Source organism: Choloepus didactylus, chromosome 1 (assembly GCF_015220235.1).
Source record: "Choloepus didactylus isolate mChoDid1 chromosome 1, mChoDid1.pri, whole genome shotgun sequence".
NCBI classification, from domain to species: Eukaryota; Metazoa; Chordata; class Mammalia; order Pilosa; family Megalonychidae; genus Choloepus; species Choloepus didactylus.
The window spans coordinates 195,033,761-195,053,297 of record NC_051307.1 but is presented as its reverse complement, the minus strand read 5'-3'; the positions used below and the strand labels follow the sequence as shown (position 1 = coordinate 195,053,297).

The 19,537-nt window shown below is 40.0% G+C and overlaps 1 protein-coding gene across 6 annotated transcripts in view; it reads left to right on the top strand.

The window, feature by feature from the left end:
• Positions 1–19,537, top strand: part of CCDC13 (coiled-coil domain containing 13) — a 78,896-nt gene that overhangs the window by 3,745 nt on the left and 55,614 nt on the right. Inside the window, exon 1 of one of the 6 annotated variants that reach the window (XM_037848194.1) lies at positions 19,106–19,125. The exons of the other annotated variants lie outside the window; for them this stretch is intronic. The gene's annotated coding sequence lies outside the window, so the exon portion shown is untranslated. Of the gene's footprint in view, positions 1–19,105; positions 19,126–19,537 lie in introns of those variants that run through there. 6 annotated transcript variants of the gene reach the window in all.

Genomic DNA, 19,537 nt, shown 5'->3' with positions numbered 1-19,537 from the left:
GATAAAGATAATAATAGCTGAACTGTGGGGAGTGCTTGTGTGCCAGGCACCCAATTCCATGCTTTCCATGCATTCACTCACTTAATCCTCAGTGACCCTATAAAGCACACAGTGATTATCACCCCATTTTTCAGATGAGGAAACCGGAATGCAGAGAGATTAAGTGATTTGCCCAGGGCACAATGTATATTCAAACAGTAATGATCCTTGGTGACCTCAAGTGCAAGTTAGGAGTGGAAAAGGAAAAAGGCTTTAAAAGTTAGTGTCCATACATTCATTTACTCATTCATTTTTCAGTCATCCTAGAGCAAGCACCTGCTGTGCTCACTCAATGACAATTCTATGAACATTAATAGAAGGTCTATTCTGGGCAAGATGCTGAGAATCAAAAGATAAATAAAACATAAACCCTTTCCCTTAAAAGGCCTCTTTGTAAAGGGAAGAAATATAAATAAAATCATAGATAATTATATTATAGTGAGTTAAGTTCAGTAATCAAGGGAAGCTCATTCTGGGAGTCCATAGAGTGTCCTGGAGGGGAATCTTGAAGGCTGAGTGGGGGTTAGCAGGAAGGAGAAGGGCTGAGGTAAGATGGGGTGAGGAGGAGGGCATCCCACGCACAGTGAATGGCTGGCACAAGCACTCAGAGATGCCTCCATGCTTGACCTGTAGCAGGGACCACAAAGCCAAATGCCTACAAGGCCTGGTGGAAATTAAAGTTTGTGAATCCAGCAGGTGTAAGAAAAAGAACAGTATTTCCTTGCCATGATGATAGGCAGCTGATGTACCAGCTGCAGCATCTGGGAGTGGTGGGGACAGTGGCCAACTGGAAAGAACATGTCCTTTCCAGACAGAGCTACCTCTGCCCAGCTGACCATGTGGGATTATCAATTTTTATGAAAGAAGATGGAAATATAGATTTGATTGAAATTTACAGATTTTTGAATGTGGGCAACAAATTAAAAAACTAACAAAGCGTTCTGTGAGAGTCAAACAAAAAGTGGGATGAATGCAGCCTTCAGGGCAGCAGGACTGCCCTCTGTGAGTGCCAGGGGGTCTTGCAGAGGCAGGGTCTTATAGATCAGGTATTAGAAAGGTCCTCAGATGGTTGTGTTTAGTATGGATTAGAGGGGCAAAGACGAGACCCATGGAACTGGGACTCTGGTGGGGATACCAGGGTGAGCTCAATGCCATCCTGATATCTGGAGTGAACAGGAGATGAGGGGCAGAGGAGGGGACCTTGTTATGTGAGGCAGTGGGTGCAGAAGCCAGAGGCAGCCGTGTTGTGGGGCTCAGTTGCTGTGGGCTCAGAAGCCAGGGAAGGCTTTCTGCTGGTGGTCATGAGCTTCACTGTGAAGGACATAGAGGGTCTGGATGTGGGCTGGGGAGGAGGAGGACGGGAGTCCTCAAGAGAGATCAACAGGTGGAATGGCTAGAGGGAAATACCTGAAGCTGTCAAACTGCAACCCAATGACCTTGAATCTTGAAGACAACTGTATAACTATGTAGATTGCATAGTGTGTGTGACTGTGAAAACCTTGTGGTTCACACTCCCTTTATCCAGTGTGTGAACAGATGAGTTGCAAAATGGGGACAAAAATGAGATCTTCGAAGAATAGGGTGGGATGCAGGGGATGGAAAGATTTAGGTGTCCTTTTTTGCTTTTATTTTTATTTTGGAGTGAGGAAAAGGTTCAGAAATTGATTCTGGTGATGAACGCACAAATGTATGATGGTGCTGTGAATAATTGATTGTACACTGTGGATGACTGTACGGTGTGTGAATGTATCTCAATTAAACTGTATTTTAAAAAGTAAATAAAAAAAGCAAAAAAGAAAAAAAGTAAATGAACAATGGGGGGATGAGGAGAATGAGATGTTTTGGATGTTCTTTTTTATTTTAATTTTAATTTTATTTTTTGGAGTAATGAAAATGTTCAAAGTTTGTGGTGATGAAAGCATGACTATATGACAATATTGTGAACAACTGATTGTACACTTTGAATAATTGTATGTTATGTGATTATATCTCAATAAAATTGCATTAAAAAAAGAGAGACCAACAGGAAAGGAGAAAATATTAACAGATTTTGTTTCTTTCAATCCATAGTTGACAAAGTATTCTTACATTCTCTTTTGCATTTGCCCCTCCCCAGCGGCTCTGTAGATTCCACATCACTGTCTCCTGCTTACTGAAGAAGGGAATGAGGCCCAAATAGGTCCAGAGACTTTTTAGTGTCACACAGTCTAGAGAGAACCAACCCTTGGGCCCCAAGTACAGCTCAGGCTGGGCTGCTCATATGGTTCATTCAATGGCTAGACTGCACCTCAACCAATGACATCAGAATCCCTGGTTGTGGGACCTGGGCATGAGGATTTTTGTTTTCGTTTTTGTTTTGTTTTACTAGAGTTTTATTGAGATATGTTCATGTATCCTACAATCATCCACAGTGTACAATCATTTACTCCCAGTACCATCATATAGTTGTGCATTCATCACCAGAATCAATTTTTTTAATCATATTTTTTATTGTAGAATGTAACATATATACATAGAAGGAATAACTTTCCAAGTGCAATTTAACAAGTAGTTAGCAAATTTCAAAGAATATTATGGGTTACAGTTTTACCATTTCACTTATTTCCTTATTGTGAAATACAACATATATACAAAGGTGATAGCTTTCAAATTACCATTTAAGAAGTAGCTATAGAACAAATTTCAAAGGATGCTATGGGTTACAGTTCCACCATTTCAATTCTTTCTTTCTAGCTGTTCTAATACCATAGCAACTAAGAAAAAGAAAATTATATAGAGATTCAGTGTTCATAATCCTTTGTTAAATTCCAGCTTGTCTGTTCTTACCCCTTCCTCTAGTTTAATCACTTTCCCCATCTTCAGAGATGTCTAGGCAGTGACTACCCTAACCTGTTCATGTTGAAAAGGGGTATCAACTTTATGAGCAAATGGCGACACATCTGTTTGCTGTTCTTGAAGAGTCTATTGCCTCTGGGTTTTGGGACTTAGCTGGCATAGGAGCTCTCTGAAGGATTTAAGTTTCTGAAGAATAAACTTAGTGAGTGAACCTTTTTATAGAGTCTCAAATAGGGATCTGGGACCACTGTTGACTTGGGCTTATTATACTGTGGGCATTTGGCATATCTAGGTGAAACTTACATAGGAGTAACCTCCAGGAAAGCCTCTTGACTCTGTTTGAATTCTGTTAGCCACTGGGAAGCCTAGTAGTTTGACTTCAAGACATTTTATATGCTCTGTCACAGTGACCTTTCCAGGAGTTTTTTTTTTTTTTTTTTTTTAATTCAGTTTTATTGAAATATATTCACAAACCATACAGTCATCCATGGTATACAATCAACTGTTCACAGTATGATCATATAGTTATGCGTTCATCACCACAATCTATTTCTGAACATTTTCCTTACATCAGAAAGAATCAGAATAAGAATAAAAAATATAAGTGAAAAGAGAATACCCAAACCATCCCCCCATCCCACCCTATTTGTCATTTAGTTTTTACTCCCATTTTTCTACTGATTTTTTTTCAATTTTTTAACTTTGTTTATCAAAAAATTAAAAACAAACAGGCAAACAACAACCAAAAAAACCCCACAACATTTCAAACAAAGCAATGGATTAAGGAGAACAAATAACCTAAAATAACTACTTTGCTTCCAATATGTTCCTACCATACCCCAAGAAAATTAATAAACCATGTCCAAACAGAGGAGTAAGAAAAACAAATAATCTAAAATAACTACATTGCTTCCAACATGTTCCTACCATACCCCAAGAAAATTAACAACCCCTAAGAAAACAAAGGAATAAGAGAAAAAAAAAACCTAAAATAACTCTATTGCTTCCAACATGATCTTACTATATCCAAGAAAGTTTACAAACCATAATCATTCCTGAGCATTCCCATAACATTGAGATTACCCTCCATAGTTTATCTGTTCTTATTACATTATCATTCCCCCTCCACTAATTGGTATCTCTAGGTCCCCTACATTCTACAGTATAAAACATTGTACATTTTTCACAGAATTCACATTAGTGGTAACATACAATATCTCTCTTTTTGTGCCTGGCTTATTTTGCTCAGCATTATGTCTTTTTTTTTTTTTTTTTTTTGTTAATCTTCATTTCATTGAGATATATTCATATACCACGCAGTCATACAAAACAAATCGTACTTTCGATTGTTCACTGTACCATTACATAGTTGTACATTCATCACCCAAATCAATCCCTGACACCTTCATTAGCACACACACAAGAATAACAAGAATAATAATTAGAGTGAAAAAGAGCAATTGAAGTAAAAAAGAACACTGGATACCTTTGTCTGTTTGTTTCCTTCCCCTATTTTTCTACTCATCCATCCATAAACTAGACAAAGTGGAGTGTGGTCCTTATGGCTTTCCCAATCCCCTTGTCACCCCTCATAAGCTACATTTTTATACAACTGTCTTCGAGATTCATGAGTTCTGGGTTGTAGTTTGATAGTTTCAGGTATCCACCACCAGCTACCCCAATTCTTTAGAACCTAAAAAGGATTGTCTAAAGTGTGCGTAAGAGTGCCCACCAGAGTGACCTCTCGGCTCCTTTTGGATTCTCTCTGCCACTGAAGCTTATTTCATTTCCTTTCACCTCCCCCTTTTGGTCAAGAAGATGTTCTCCGTCCCACAATGCCAGGTCTACATTCCTCCCCGGGAGTCATATTCCACGTTGCCAGGGAGATTCACTCCCCTGGGTGTCTGATCCCACGTAGTGGGGAGGGCAGTGATTTCACCTTTCAAGTTGGCTTAGCTAGAGAGAGAAGGCCACATCTGAGCAACAAAGAGGCATTCGGGAGGAGGCTCTTAGGCACAACCATAGGGAGGCCTAGCCTCTCCTTTGCAGCAACTGTCTTCCCAAGGGTAAAACCTGTGGTAGAGGGCTCAACCCATCAAACCACCAGTCCCCTATGTCTGTGGTCATGTTAGCAACCATGGAGGTGGGGTAGGCGAATACCCCTGCATTCTCCACAGGCTCCTCAAGGGGGCACTGCATCTTTTTTTTTTTCCTTGTTTTTTTTTTTTTTTTTTAACTTTCCCTTCTATTTTTTTTTTTTTTGCATTTTTTTAATCATCATTTTATTGAGATATATTCACATACCACGCAGTCATTCAAAACAAATTGTACTTTCGATTGTTTACAGTACCATTACATAGTTGTACATTCATCACCTAAATCAATCCCTGACACCTTCATTAGCACACACACAAAAATAACAAGAATAATAATTAGAGTGAAAAAGAGCAATTGAAGTAAAAAAGAACACTGGGTACCTTTGTCTGTTTGTTTCCTTCCCCTACTTTTCTTTTTTTTTTTTTTTTTTTTTTTTTTTTATCATCATTTTATTGAGATATATTCACATACCACGCAGTCATACAAAACAAATTGTACTTTCGATTGTTTACAGTACCATTACATAGTTGTACATTCATCACCTAAATCAATCCCTGACACCTTCATTAGCACACACACAAAAATAACAAGAATAATAATTAGAGTGAAAAAAGAGCAATTGAAGTAAAAAAGAACACTAGGTACCTTTGTCTGTTTGTTTGCTTCCCCTACTTTTCTACACATCGATCCATAAACTAGACAAAGTGGAGTTTGGTCCTTATGGCATTCCCAATCCCACTGTCACCCCTCATAAGCTACATTTTTATACAACTGTCTTCGAGATTCATGGGTTCTGGGTTGTAGTTTAATAGTTTCAGGTATCCACCACCAGCTACCCCAATTCTTTAGAACCTAAAAAAGGTTGTCTAAAGTGTGCGTAAGAGTGCCCACCAGAGTGATCTCTCGGCTGGTTTTGGAATCTCTCTGCCACTGAAGCTTATTTCATTTCCTTTCACATCCCCCTTTTGGTCAAGAAGATGTTCTCCATCCCACGATGCCGGGTCTACATTCCTCCCCGGGAGTCATATTCCACGTTGCCAGGGAGATTCACTTCCCTGGGTGTCTGATCCCACGTAGGGGGGAGGGCAGTGATTTCACCTGTCAAGTTGGCTTAGCCAGAGAGAGAGGGCCACATCTGAGCAACAAAGAGGCATTCAGGAGGAGACTCTTAGGCACAAATACAGGGAGGCCTAGCCTCTCCTTTGCAGGAACCGTCTTCCCAAGGGTAAAACTTATGGTAGAGGGCTCAACCCATCAAACCACCAGTCCCCTATGTCTGTGGTCATGTTAGCAACCATGGAGGTGGGGTAGGCGAATACCCCTGCATTCTCCACAGGCTCCTCAAGGGGGCACTACATCGTTTTTTGTTTTTTTTTTTTTTTCCTTGTTTGTCTTTTTTCTTTTTTCTTTTTTTTTTTTTTAACTTTCCCTTCTTTTTTCAAATCAACTGTATGAAAAAAAAAGTTAAAAAGAAAACAAACATACAATAAAAGAACATTTCAAAGAGACCATAGCAAGGGAGTAAGAAAAAGACAACTAACCTAAGATAACTGCTTAACTTCCAACATGTTCCTACTTTACCCCAAGAAAGTTACATACTATAGCAACATTTCAGTGAACTTGTTCCTACTACATCCATCAGAAATTAACAGACCATAGTCATTTCTGGGCATCCCCAGAACGTTAAATAGCTTATCTGTTCTTCTTGGATTATTGTTCCCCCTTCCTTAATTGCTCTCTACTGCTAGTTCCCCTACATTCTACATTATAAACCATTTGTTTTACATTTTTCAAAGTTCACATTAGTGGTAGCATATAATATTTCTCTTTTTGTGCCTGGCTTATTTCGCTCAGCATTATGTCTTCAAGGTTCATCCATGTTGTCATATGTTTCACCAGATCGTTCCTTCTTACTGCCGCGTAGTATTCCATCGTGTGTATATACCACATTTTATTTATCCACTCATCTGTTAATGGACATTTGGGTTGTTTCCATCTCTTGGCAATTGTGAATAATGCTGCTATGAACATTGGCGTGCAGATATCTGTTCGTGTCACTGCTTTCCGATCTTCCGGGTATATACCGAGAAGTGCAATCGCTGGATCGAATGGTAGCTCTATCTCTAGTTTTCTAAGGAACTGCCAGACTGACTTCCAGAGTGGCTGAACCATTATACAGTCCCACCAACAATGAATAAGAGTTCCAATTTCTCCACATCCCCTCCAGCATTTGTAGTTTCCTGTTTGTTTAATGGCAGCCATTCTAACCGGTGTTAGATGGTATCTCATTGTGGTCTTAATTTGCATCTCTCTAATAGCTAGTGAAGCTGAACATTTTTTCATGTGTTTCTTGGCCATTTGTATTTCCTCTTCAGAGAACTGTCTTTTCATATCTTTTGCCCATTTTATAATTGGGCTGTCTGTACTATTGTCATTGAGTTGTAGGATTTCTTTGTATATGCAAGATATCAGTCTTTTGTCAGATACATGGTTTCCAAAAATTTTTTCCCATTGAGTTGGCTGCCTCTTTACCTTTTTGAGAAATTCCTTTGAGGTGCAGAAACTTCTAAGCTTGAGGAGTTCCCATTTATCTATTTTCTCTTTTGTTGCTTGTGCTTTGGGTGTAAAGTCTAGGAAGTGGCCTCCTAATACAAGGTCTTGAAGATGTTTTCCTACATTATCTTCTAGGAGTTTAATGGTACTTTCTTTTATATTGAGATCTTTGGTCCATTTTGAGTTAATTTTTGTGTAGGGGGTGAGGTAGGGGTCCTCTTTCATTCTTTTGGATATGGATATCCAACTCTCCCAGCCCCATTTGTTGAAAAGACCATTATGGCTCAGTTCGGTGACTTTGGGGGCCTTATCAAAGATCAGTCGGCCATAGATCTGAGGGTCTATCTCTGAATTCTCAATTCGATTCCATTGATCTATATGTCTATCTTTGTGCCAGTACCATGCTGTTTTGGCAACTGTGGCTTTATAATAAGCTTCAAAGTCAGGGAGTGTAAGTCCTCCCACTTCGTTTTTCTTTTTTAAAGTGTCTTTAGCAATTCGAGGCATCTTCCCTTTCCAAATAAATTTGATATCTAGCTTTTCCAAGTCTGCAAAGTAGGTTGTTGGAATTTTGATTGGGATTGCATTGAATCTGTAGATGAGTTTGGGTAGAATTGACATCTTAATGACATTTAGCCTTCCTATCCATGAACATGGAATATTTTTCCATCTTTTAAGGTCCCCTTCTATTTCTTTTAGTAGAGTTATGTAGTTTTCTTTGTATAGGTCTTTTACATCTTTGGTTAAGTTTATTCCTAGGTACTTGATTTTTTTAGTTGCTATTGAAAATGGTATCTTTTTCTTGAGTGTCTCTTCAGTTTGTTCATTTCTAGCATATAGAAACATTACTGACTTATGTGCATTAATCTTGTATCCCGCTACTTTGCTAAATTTGTTTATTAGCTCTAGTAGGTGTATCGTTGATTTCTCAGGGTTTTCTAGATATAAGATCATATCATCTGCAAACAATGACAGTTTTACTTCTTCTTTTCCAATTTGGATGCCTTTTATTTCTTTGTCTTGCCGGATTGCCCTGGCTAGCACTTCCAGCACAATGTTGAATAACAGTGGTGACAGCGGGCATCCTTGTCTTGTTCCTGATCTTAGAGGGAAGGCTTTCAGTCTCTCACCATTGAGTACTATGCTGGCTGTGGGTTTTTCATATATGCTCTTTATCATGTTGAGGAAGTTTCCTTCAATTCCTACCTTTTGAAGTGTTTTTATCAAAAGGGATGTTGGATTTTGTCAAATGCTTTTTCAGCATCTATTGAGATGATCAATTGATTTTTCCCTTTCGAGTTTTTAATGTGTTGTAATACATTGATTGTTTTTCTTATGTTGAACCATCCTTGCATGCCTGGAATGAACCCCACTTGGTCATGGTGTATGATTTTTTTAATGTGTCTTTGGATTCGATTTGCAAGTATTTTGTTGAGGATTTTTGCATCTATATTCATTAGGGAGATTGGCCGGTAGTTTTCCTTTTTTGTAGCATCTTTGGCTGGTTTTGGTATTAGATTGATGTTAGCTTCATAAAATGAGTTAGGTAGTGTTCCATTTTTTTTCAATGTTTTGAAAGAGTTTGAGTAAGATTGGTGTCAGTTCTTTCTGGAAAGTTTGGTAGAATTCCCCTGTGAAGCCATCTGGCCCTGGGCATTTATTTGTGGGAAGATTTTTGATGACTGATTGGATCTCTTTGCTTGTGATGGGTTGGTTGAGGTCTTCTATTTCTTCTCTGGTCAGTCTAGGTTGTTCATATGTTTCCAGGAAATTGTCCATTTCTTCTACATTATCCAGTTTGTTGCCATACAGTTGTTCATAATATCCTCTTATAATTTTTTTAATTTCTTCAGGATCTGCAGTTATGTCACCTTTTTCATTCATTATTTTGTTTATATGGGTCTTCTCTCTTTTTGATTTTGTCAGTCTAGCTAGGGGCTTGTCAATCTTGTTGATCTTCTCAAAGAACCAACTTTTGGTGATATTTATCCTTTCTATTGTTTTTTTGTTCTCTATGTCATTTATTTCTGCTTTAATCCTTGTTATTTCTTTTCTTCTACTTGGTTTAGGATTGGTTTGCTGTTCATTTTCTAGCTTCTTCAGTTGATCCATTAGTTCTTTGATTTTGGCTCTTTCTTCCTTTTTAATATATGCGTTTAGTGCTATAAATTTCCCCCTTAGCACTGCTTTTGCTGCATCCCATAGGTTTTGGTATGTTGTGTTCTCATTTTCATTCGTCTCTATATATTTAGCAATTTCTCTTGCTATTTCTTCTTTAACCCACTGATTGTTTAGGAGTGTGTTGTTTAACCTCCAGGTATTTGTGAATTTTCTAAGTCTCTGATGGTTATTGACTTCTAATTGTATTCCATTGTGGTCAGAGAATGTGCTTTGAATAATTTCAATCTTTTTAAATTTATTGAGGCTTGTTTTATGTCCCAGCATATGATCTATTCTGGAGAAAGTTCCATGAGCACTAGAAAAGTATGTGTATCCTGTTGATTTGGGATGTAATGTCCTGTAGATGTCTGTTAAATCTAATTCATTTATCAGATTGTTTAGGTTTTCAATTTCCTTATTGGTCTTCTGTCTGGTTGATCTATCTATAGGAGAGAGTGATGTGTTGAAGTCTCCCACAATTATTGTGGAAACATCAATTGCTTCCTTTAGTTTTGCCAATGTTTCTCTCATGTATTTTGTGGCACCTTGATTGGGTGCATAGACATTTACGATTGTTATTTCTTCTTGCTGAATTGCCCCTTTTATTAGTATGTAGTGGCCTTCTTTGTCTCTCAAAACATCCCTGCATTTGAAGTCTATTTTATCTGAGATTAATATTGCTACACCTGCTTTCTTTTGGCTGTAGCTTGCATGAAATATTTTTTTCCATCCTTTCACTTTCAGTTTCTTTGTGTCCCTGTGTCTAAGATGAGTCTCTTGTATGCAACATATTGATGGTTCATTTTTTTTGATCCATTCTGCGAATCTATATCTTTTAATTGGGGAGTTTAATCCATTTACATTCAACGTTAAAACCGTGAAGGCATTTCTTGAATCGGCCATCTTATCCTTTGGATTATGTTTGCCATATTTTTCCCTCTCTCTATTAATATCCTTTATTGTACCCATACCGAATCTCTTTAGTACTGAACCTTTCTCCAAGTCTCTCTGTCCTGTCTTTGTTTCTCTGTCTGTAGGGCTCCCTTTAGTATCTCCAGTAGGGCAGGTCTCTTGTTAGCAAATTCTCTCAGCATTTCTTTGTCTGTGAAAAATTTAAGCTCTCCCTCAAATTTGAAGGAGAGCTTTGCTGGATAAAGTATTCTTGGCTGGAAATTCCTCTCACTCAGAATTTTAAATATATCGTGCCACTGCCTTCTCGCCTCCATGGTGGCTGCTGAGTAGTCACTACTTAGTCTTATGCTGTTTCCTTTGTATGTGGTGAATTGCTTTTCTCTTGCTGCTTTCAGAACTTGCTCCTTCTCTTCTATGTTTGACAGTGTGATCAGTATATGTCTCGGAGTGGGTTTTTTTGGATTTATTCTATTTGGAGTTCGCTGAGCATTTATGATTTGTGTATTTATGTTGTTTAGAAGATTTGGGAAGTTTTCCCCAACAATTTCTTTGAATACTCTTCCTAGACCTTTACCCTTTTCTTCCCCTTCTGGGACACCAATGAGTCTTATATTCGGACGTTTCATATTATCTATCATATCCCTGAGGTCCATTTCGAGTTTTTCAATTTTTTTCCCCATTCTTTCTTTTATGTTTTCATTTTCCATTCTGTCATCTTCCAGGTCACTGATTCGTTGTTCAACTTCCTCTAGTCTTGTACTATGAGTGTCCAGAATCTTTTTAATTTGGTCAACAGTTTCTTTAATTTCCATAAGATCATCCATTTTTTTATTTAGTCTTGCAATGTCTTCTTTATGCTCTTCTAGGGTCTTCTTGATTTCCTTCATATCCCGTACTAGGGTCTCATTGTTCATCTTTAGTTCTTTGAGTAGCTGCTCTAGGTGTGTCTCTTCTGGTCTTTTGATTTGGGTGCTTGGGCTTGGGTTATCCATATCGTCTGGTTTTTTCATATGCTTTATAATTTTCTGTTGTTTTTGGCCTCTTGGCATTTGCTGACCTTGATAGGGTTCTTTTAGGGTTTGTAGACCAGTTGAAGTCCTTATCTCTAATTTATCAGATCTACAGCTTCGTGGAGTACACTTTCTCTAACTAACCAGCAGGTGGCGTCCACGAGCCACCTGTTCTCCACAAGCCAGATCTCCCCTGCTTAGCCTTTTTGGTGAGTGGGGGAGTGAGTCTTGTGGGGCCCAATTGGTGTCCCAAGCTTGCGTGTGTAGTTGGTGTTGCCTGCCCTGTATGTGGGGCGTGTTTCTGGGCAGTCGGGGAGGGGGGGTGGCCCTAACAATCAAATCTCCCTGATGATCCTAGAGTTTTAAAGCTACTGCAATAGTCTAATCCTTCAGTTCAGTCCTGCCACAGTTTGTCTCTGCCACTGACCCACAAGTCTTTGGTATTGGCGTATGGCTCCTGAGACTTGCAAGTGGGCCCCTCTTCCAGGCTGTGCACCCCGGGTCCTCTGTTGAGGGATGACTGTGCTATGTCACAGGTGAGTGCCGTCCCCCCAGGGCAGTTCTGGGCTGCTGGGCTGTGTTGGGAGGCTCTCAGTCTGCTCAAATGATGGCTGAATGGGGCTCTGTTAATTCACACTGCTCCCCCTTCCCAGCTCTGGGACATTCAGCTGAGGTTGCAGGGAAGGCTAATGTCCACGCCCAGTTTTGTGGTGTGTGTCTGTTATTTGAAGCACTTCCGTCACACTGGGTTGTCTGGGGCAGCTCTGGGCTATGGGGCTGGCGATGGGCAGGAGTGTTTCCTGTCCACCAGGATGGTGGCTGTGAGCGGACACCCCCCTTTTCTTGGGAAGTTGTGTTGTTTAGTGAATTTTCTCAGCCACTGGATTATTGCCTTTTGTCTCAGAGCTCTCTTAGTTCTGCTCTTGACTTGACGTGCTCAAATTTCAATTCTTTGAAGCTTTCTGTATTGAGCTTCTTAGAGTAATTGTTTTAGAAAAAGCAAAAAGGATTTAAAAAAAAAAAAAAAAAAAAAAAAACCGGCCCTCCTCAGAGATCTAATGGGTTATTGAAATGCTAATAGACAAAGCAACCAGGGCCATTAAGGAAAGGTGCCCAGGGCAGAGAGATCAGCCTTGCTTCGGGATTTGCATATGCGCCTCAAGGCCTGATCTCCGCCCTTCCCCTTTCTGTGTTCACCAGAACTCCAAAAATCCTCTGCTTTTATTTTGGAGTTTTTCGTGTTGTTTTTTTTCTATGCCTGTCTCCTCTCTGCTGGGCTGGCTGCTCTCAGAGTCTCTGGTGTCTGGCCTCAGTCTATCTATGGTTGGAGTTTGAATCAGTAGAATGAGTTTCGGGTAAGAGCAGCCACTGCAATTCTCCCTTCTCCTTCCTGGAGCTGACAGCCCCTCCTCCCCCGGGACTGAGCCTGGCAGGGAGGGGCGCGGGTCCCCTGGCCGCAAAAACTTACAGATTTCGCTGATCTCAGCAGTTCCACGTTTTCATGAGTGTTGTATGAAGTATGCCCAAAGACAGATTGCTCTGTGGTGTCCAGTCCACGCAGTTCCTGGCTTTTTACCTACTTTCCTCCCTTCCCCTACTTTTCTACACGTCCATCCATAAACTAGACAAAGTGGAGTTTGGTCCTTATGGCTTTCCCAATCCCATTGTCACCCCTCATAAGCTACATTTTTATACAACTGTCTTCGAGATTCATGGGTTCTGGGTTGTAGTTTGATAGTTTCAGGTATCCACCACCAGCTACCCCAATTCTTTAGAACCTAAAAAGGATTGTCTAAAGTGTGCGTAAGAGTGCCCACCAGAGTGATCTCTCGGCTCCTTTTGGAATCTCTCTGCCACTGAAGCTTATTTCATTTCCTTTCACATCCCCCTTTTGGTCAAGATGTTTTCCGTCCCACGATGCCGGGTCTACATTCCTCCCCGGGAGTCATATTCCACGTTGCCAGGGAGATTCACTCCCCTGCGTGTCTGATCCCACGTAGGGGGGAGGGCAGTGATTTCACCTTTCAAGTTGGCTTAGCCAGAGAGAGAGGGCCACATCTGAGCAACAAAGAGGCATTCAGGAGGAGACTCTTAGGCACAAATATAGGGAGGCCTAGCCTCTCCTTTGCAGCAACCGTCTTCCCAAGGGTAAAACCTACGGTAGAGGGCTCAACCCATCAAACCACCAGTCCTCTATGTCTGTGGTCATGTTAGCAACCATGGAGGTGGGGTAGGCGAATACCCCTGCATTCTCCACAGGCTCCTCAAGGGGGCACTGCATCTTTTTTTTTTCCTTGTTTTTTTTTTTTTTTTAACTTTCCCTTCTTTTTTAAATCAACTGTATGAAAAAAAAGTTAAAAAGAAAACAAACAATAAAAGAACATTTCAAAGAGACCATAACAAGGGAGTAAGAAAAAGACAACTAACCTAAGATAACTGCTTAACTTCCAACATGTTCCTACTTTACCCCAAGAAAGTTACCTAATATAGCAACATTTCTGTGAACTTGCTCCTACTATATCCATCAGAAATTAACAGACCATAGTCATTCCTGGGCATCCCCAGAACGTTAAATAGCTTATCTGTTCTTCTTGGATTATTGTTCCCCCTTCCTTAATTGCTCTCTATTGCTAGTTCCCCTACATTCTACATTATAAGCCATTTGTTTTACATTTTTCAACGTTCACATTAGTGGTAGCATATAATATTTCTCTTTTTGTGCCTGGCTTATTTCACTTAGCATTATGTCTTCAAGGTTCATCCATGTTGTCATATGTTTCACGAGATCGTTCCTTCTTACTGCCGCGTAGTATTCCATCGTGTGTATATACCACATTTTATTTATCCACTCATCTGTTGAAGGACATTTGGGTTGTTTCCATCTTTTGGCAATCGTGAATAATGCTGCTATGAACATTGGCGTGCAGATATCTGTTCGTGTCACTGCTTTCCGATCTTCCGGGTATATACCGAGAAGTGCAATCGCTGGATGGAATGGTAACTCTATATCTAGTTTTCTAAGGAACTGCCAGACTGACTTCCAGAGTGGCTGAACCATTATACAGTCCCACCAACAGTGAATAAGAGTTCCAATTTCTCCACATCCCCTCCAGCATTTGTAGTTTCCTGTTTGTTTAATGGCAGCCATTCTAATCGGTGTTAGATGGTATCTCATTGTGGTCTTAATTTGCATCTCTCTAATAGCTAGTGAAGCTGAACATTTTTTCATGTGTTTCTTGGCCATTTGTATTTCCTCTTCAGAGAACTGTCTTTTCATATCTTTTGCCCATTTTATAATTGGGCCGACTGTACTATTGTCATTGAGTTGTAGGATTTCTTTGTATATGCAAGATATCAGTCTTTTGTCAGATACATGGTTTCCAAAAATTTTTTCCCATTGAGTTGGCTGCCTCTTTACCTTTTTGAGAAATTCCTTTGAGGTGCAGAAACTTCTAAGCTTGAGGAGTTCCCATTTATCTATTTTCTTTTTTGTTGCTTATGCTTTGGGTGTAAAGTCTAGGAAGTGGCCGCCTAATACAAGGTCTTGAAGATGTTTTCCTACATTATCTTCTAGGAGTTTTATGGTACTTTCTTTTATATTGAGATCTTTGGTCCATTTTGAGTTAATTTTTGTGTAGGGTGTGAGGTAGGGGTCCTCTTTCATTCTTTTGGATATGGATATCCAACTCTCCCAGCCCCATTTGTTGAAAAGACCATTATGACTCAGTTCAGTGACTTTGGGGGCCTTATCAAAGATCAGTCGGCCATAGATATGAGGGTCTATCTCCGAATTCTCAATTCGATTCCATTGATCTATATGTCTATCTTTGTGCCAGTACCATGCTGTTTTGGCAACTGTGGCTTTATAATAAGCTTCAAAGTCAGGGAGTGTAAGTCCTCCCACTTCATTTCAGAATCAATTTTTGAACATTTTCCTTACTCCAAAAATAAATAAGTAAGTAAGTAAGAGTAAAAAAGAACACCTAAAACATTCCATCTACCTCCATCCCACCCTATTTTTCATTTAGTTTTTGTCTCCATTTTTCTACTCATCTGTCCATACACTGGATAAAGGGAGTGCGAGCCACAAGGTTTTCACAATCACACAGTCACACTATGTAAGCTACATAGTTATGCAATCATCTTCAAGAATCAAGTCTACTGGGTTGCAGTTCGACAGTTTCAGGTATTTCCTTCTAGCTATTCCAATACACTAAAAACTAAAAAGGGATATTTATATAGCACATAAGAATGTCCTCCAGAGTGACCTCTTGACTCCATTTGAAATCTCTCAGCCACTGAAACTTTATTTTGTTTCATTTTGCTTCCCCCTTTTGGTCAAGAAGATTTTCTCAATCCCACAATGCCAAGTCCAGGCTCATCCTTGGGAGTCATGGCCCACATTGTGAGGGAGATTTACACCCTTGGGAGTCACTTCCCACGTAGGGGAGAGGGCAGTGAGTTCACCTGCCCCGTGGGCTTAGAGAGAAAGAGAGGGCCACAGCTGAACAACAAAGAGGTTCTCTGGGGGAGACTCTTAGGCACAATTATAAGTAGACTTAGCCTCTGCTTAGCAGTAACAAGCTTCATAAGGGGGAGCCCCAAGATTGAGGGCTCATCCTACTAAATTGTTAGTCCTGAACGTTTGTGAGAATATCACTAATAACCCAGGTGGAGAAGTCCAATGTTTCCTCATTTTTCCTCATTTTTCCCCAGTTCCTCAGGGGGGCCTTGCAAATATATTTTTATTCTCTGCCCAAATTACTTTGCGATGCATCAGGATTGGCATGAGGATTTTAAAGCTCCCAGCAATTCTAGTGTGCACAAGGGGTTGAGAACCACTGCTTTACATGCTACTCACAGCCTCCAAGTTGCTCTTCCAACTTGCTGTTGACCCAGCACGATTATTAATAGCTCCTCCTTTCACTCTCCAAGGTGACCCAGTTTGGATAATGAAGTATATGGTTGTCCCTTCTTATAATCTACAGGGTGTCCAACACATCTGGAAATACAGGATAAACTTTCTTTTTAATCAAGGTGAAATTTACTTCATTTTATGAATAACATAAAATTAACCTTTTCAAAATGAACGATTCAGTGGCATTTAGTGCATTCACAGTTTTTGTAACCATCACCTCTATCTAGTTCCAAAACATTTCATCACCCCAAAAGGAAAACCCCATATCTGTTAAGCACTTGCTCCACATATCCCCTCCCTGCATCACCTGGCAACCACCTATCCCTGTTTTGTCTCTATGGATTTACCTATTCTGAATATTTCATATAAATGTAATCATACAGTATGTGACCTTCTGTGTCTGGCTTCTTTCATTTAGCATAATGTTTTCATTGTAGCATGTATCAGTACCTCAGTCCTTTTCATGGCTGAATAATGTTCCATTGTAGGGATATACTGCATTTATTTATCCATTCATCTGCTGGTGGACATTTGGGCTCTTTCCACCTTTGGGCTATTGTGAATAATGCTGCTATGAACATTCATGGACATGTATTTGTTTGAGTACCCATTTTCAATTCTTTTGGGTATATACCTAGGAGTGGAATTGCTGAGTCATTATGGTTATCTATATTTAACTTTTTGAGGGACCACCAAACTGTTTTCCACAGTGACTAAACCATTTTACACTCCCACCAGCAATGTATGAGGGTTCCAAATTCTCTATATCCTTGCCAAGACTTGCTATTTCCCATATTTTTCATTATAGCAATCCTAGTATGTTGTTATAATGGCACCTCATTGTAATTTTGTTTTGCATTTCCCCAATGACTAATGATGAGCATCCTTTCATGTACTGGTTACTCATTTGTTTATCTCCTTTGGGGAAATGTCTGCTCAAGTCCTTTGCCCATTTTTTAAAATTTTGAAATATAACATATATACAGAAAGGTGGTAACTTTCAAAGTATGATTTAACAAGTAGTTAGAAAGCAAATTTCAAAGAGTGTTATGGGTTACAATTCTACCATTTCAGTTATTTCCTTCTAGAAATTCTAATACCCTAGAAACTAAAGATATATATATATATATATGTATGTATGTATATAAAGATTCAGTATTCAGAATCCTTTGTTAAATCCTATCTTATCTGTTGCTACCCCTCCCTCTCATTTGATCACTGCCTCAATCTTCAGGGATATCTGGGCAGTGACCACCCTAATTTGTTTATATTGAAAAAGGGTATTGACATTTTGGAGAAGGGGGATGCATCTGGTTGATGTTCTTGAAGAGGCTGTTGTCTCTGGGTTTGGGGACTTAGCTGGCATAGGAACACTCTGGAGGATTTAAGTTTCTGAAAAATAAACAGTGAGTGAAACTTTTATAGATTCTCAGATAGGGACCTAGGTATTCTTTAGTATTTTGGGGACCACTGTTGATTTGGACTTGGCATACTGAGCTGAAGCTTGCATAAGCTAACCTCCAGGATAGCCTCTCAATTGCTTTTGAAATCTTTTAGCCACCGAAACCATGTTTTGTTACCTTTCTTTTCCCCCTTTTGGTCAGCAAGGCATTCTCAATCCCTCACTGCCAGAGTCAGGCTCATTCCTGGGAGTCATGTCCCATGTCACCAGGGAGACTTGCTCCCCTGGGAGTCATGTCCCACATAACCTTTGCTCATTTTCTAATTGGATTGTTTGCCTTTTTATTGTTGAGTTGAAAGAGTTCTTTACATTTTCTGGATATTAAATTCTTATTAGATACATAACTGCATATATTTTCTTCCTTTCTGGAGGTTGTCTTTTTACTTTAGTGATAAAAGTCCTAAAAGTTTTAAATTTTGATAAAGTCCAATTTATATATTTTATCTTTTGTTGTTTGTGCTTTTGGTGATGATCTAAGAATCTATTGCTACTCATCAGGCACGAGCTTCAATTGTCCTCTCCCAGTGGAGTTGTGTGGACCATACTTACTTCTCCAAGCAACAAAATGATATGCTGCAACTCACAGAGTATAGCCAACCAGGGAAACTTGCCTGAGCCTTGGTGTCCAAGGTTTTTATCGAGGGTCACTCACATAGGCATGGCTGACTTTAATCACTCAGCCTCCAGCCCCTCCACAGTTCAAGCCGATATCACAGGGCCCACATTTCCTGTCATAAGTCATACTGTTAGCATAGATTTTCTGGTGAGGCCCAAGCCCTCCACCATAAATAAGTCACCTTCTTAGCTTACACTATCTTGTGGGGACCCCTAGGTAAACAAAAATGCTCTTATAGGCAGGTTATACCAAGGGCTTAGAGGTTACCTCCCAAGAGTAGGTCAAAAGGTGAAGCCTTTCATTGGAACATGCAGGGTTTGGACAACCCACGTTTGCTGAGTTAATCCTTTATCACACAGGTCCTCTTACTGGGCAGAGCTATCCCATGAGGAATTCCGAGGTGACACAGGCTCCTGCGTTTGCTGCAAGGGGCTTAGGGCCAGACCATGGCCTGAATCTTCTGCTTTTTAGAACTACTTAGCCTGCTCTCTACTGAAGACCAATTAATTTGGAGTCACTAGGGGTAAGGCCTAGGCATCAGTATTTTAAAGTTGTTTCCCTGGGGATTCTGATATCAAAGTATGGTTAAGAACCACTGGGTACAGGCTCTGGGACCACCACTTTGGGCAGGATGGAGGTAAGTACAGTGGAAAGATATAGATGAAACAGTGAGGGTGTTCAGGCAGGAAGAGTTTTCTTCTTCCCGGAGGTTAGGAGAGAGCATGGTATTTGTGCTAGGCCTGGGGGACCAGTAAGATTTGAACCCTGGGGAATGGGATAGTGCAGGGACAGAGGAGCAAGTTGACCTTATTTTCTGGAACTCTGCATTTATGAAGGGGAACAGAGGGAGAACAGGCTGGAAGGAGAGACTGAGGCCAAATCCCCAAAGGCCTTTAATACCCATGGACTTCATTGCTAATGGGCATCTGCTGAAG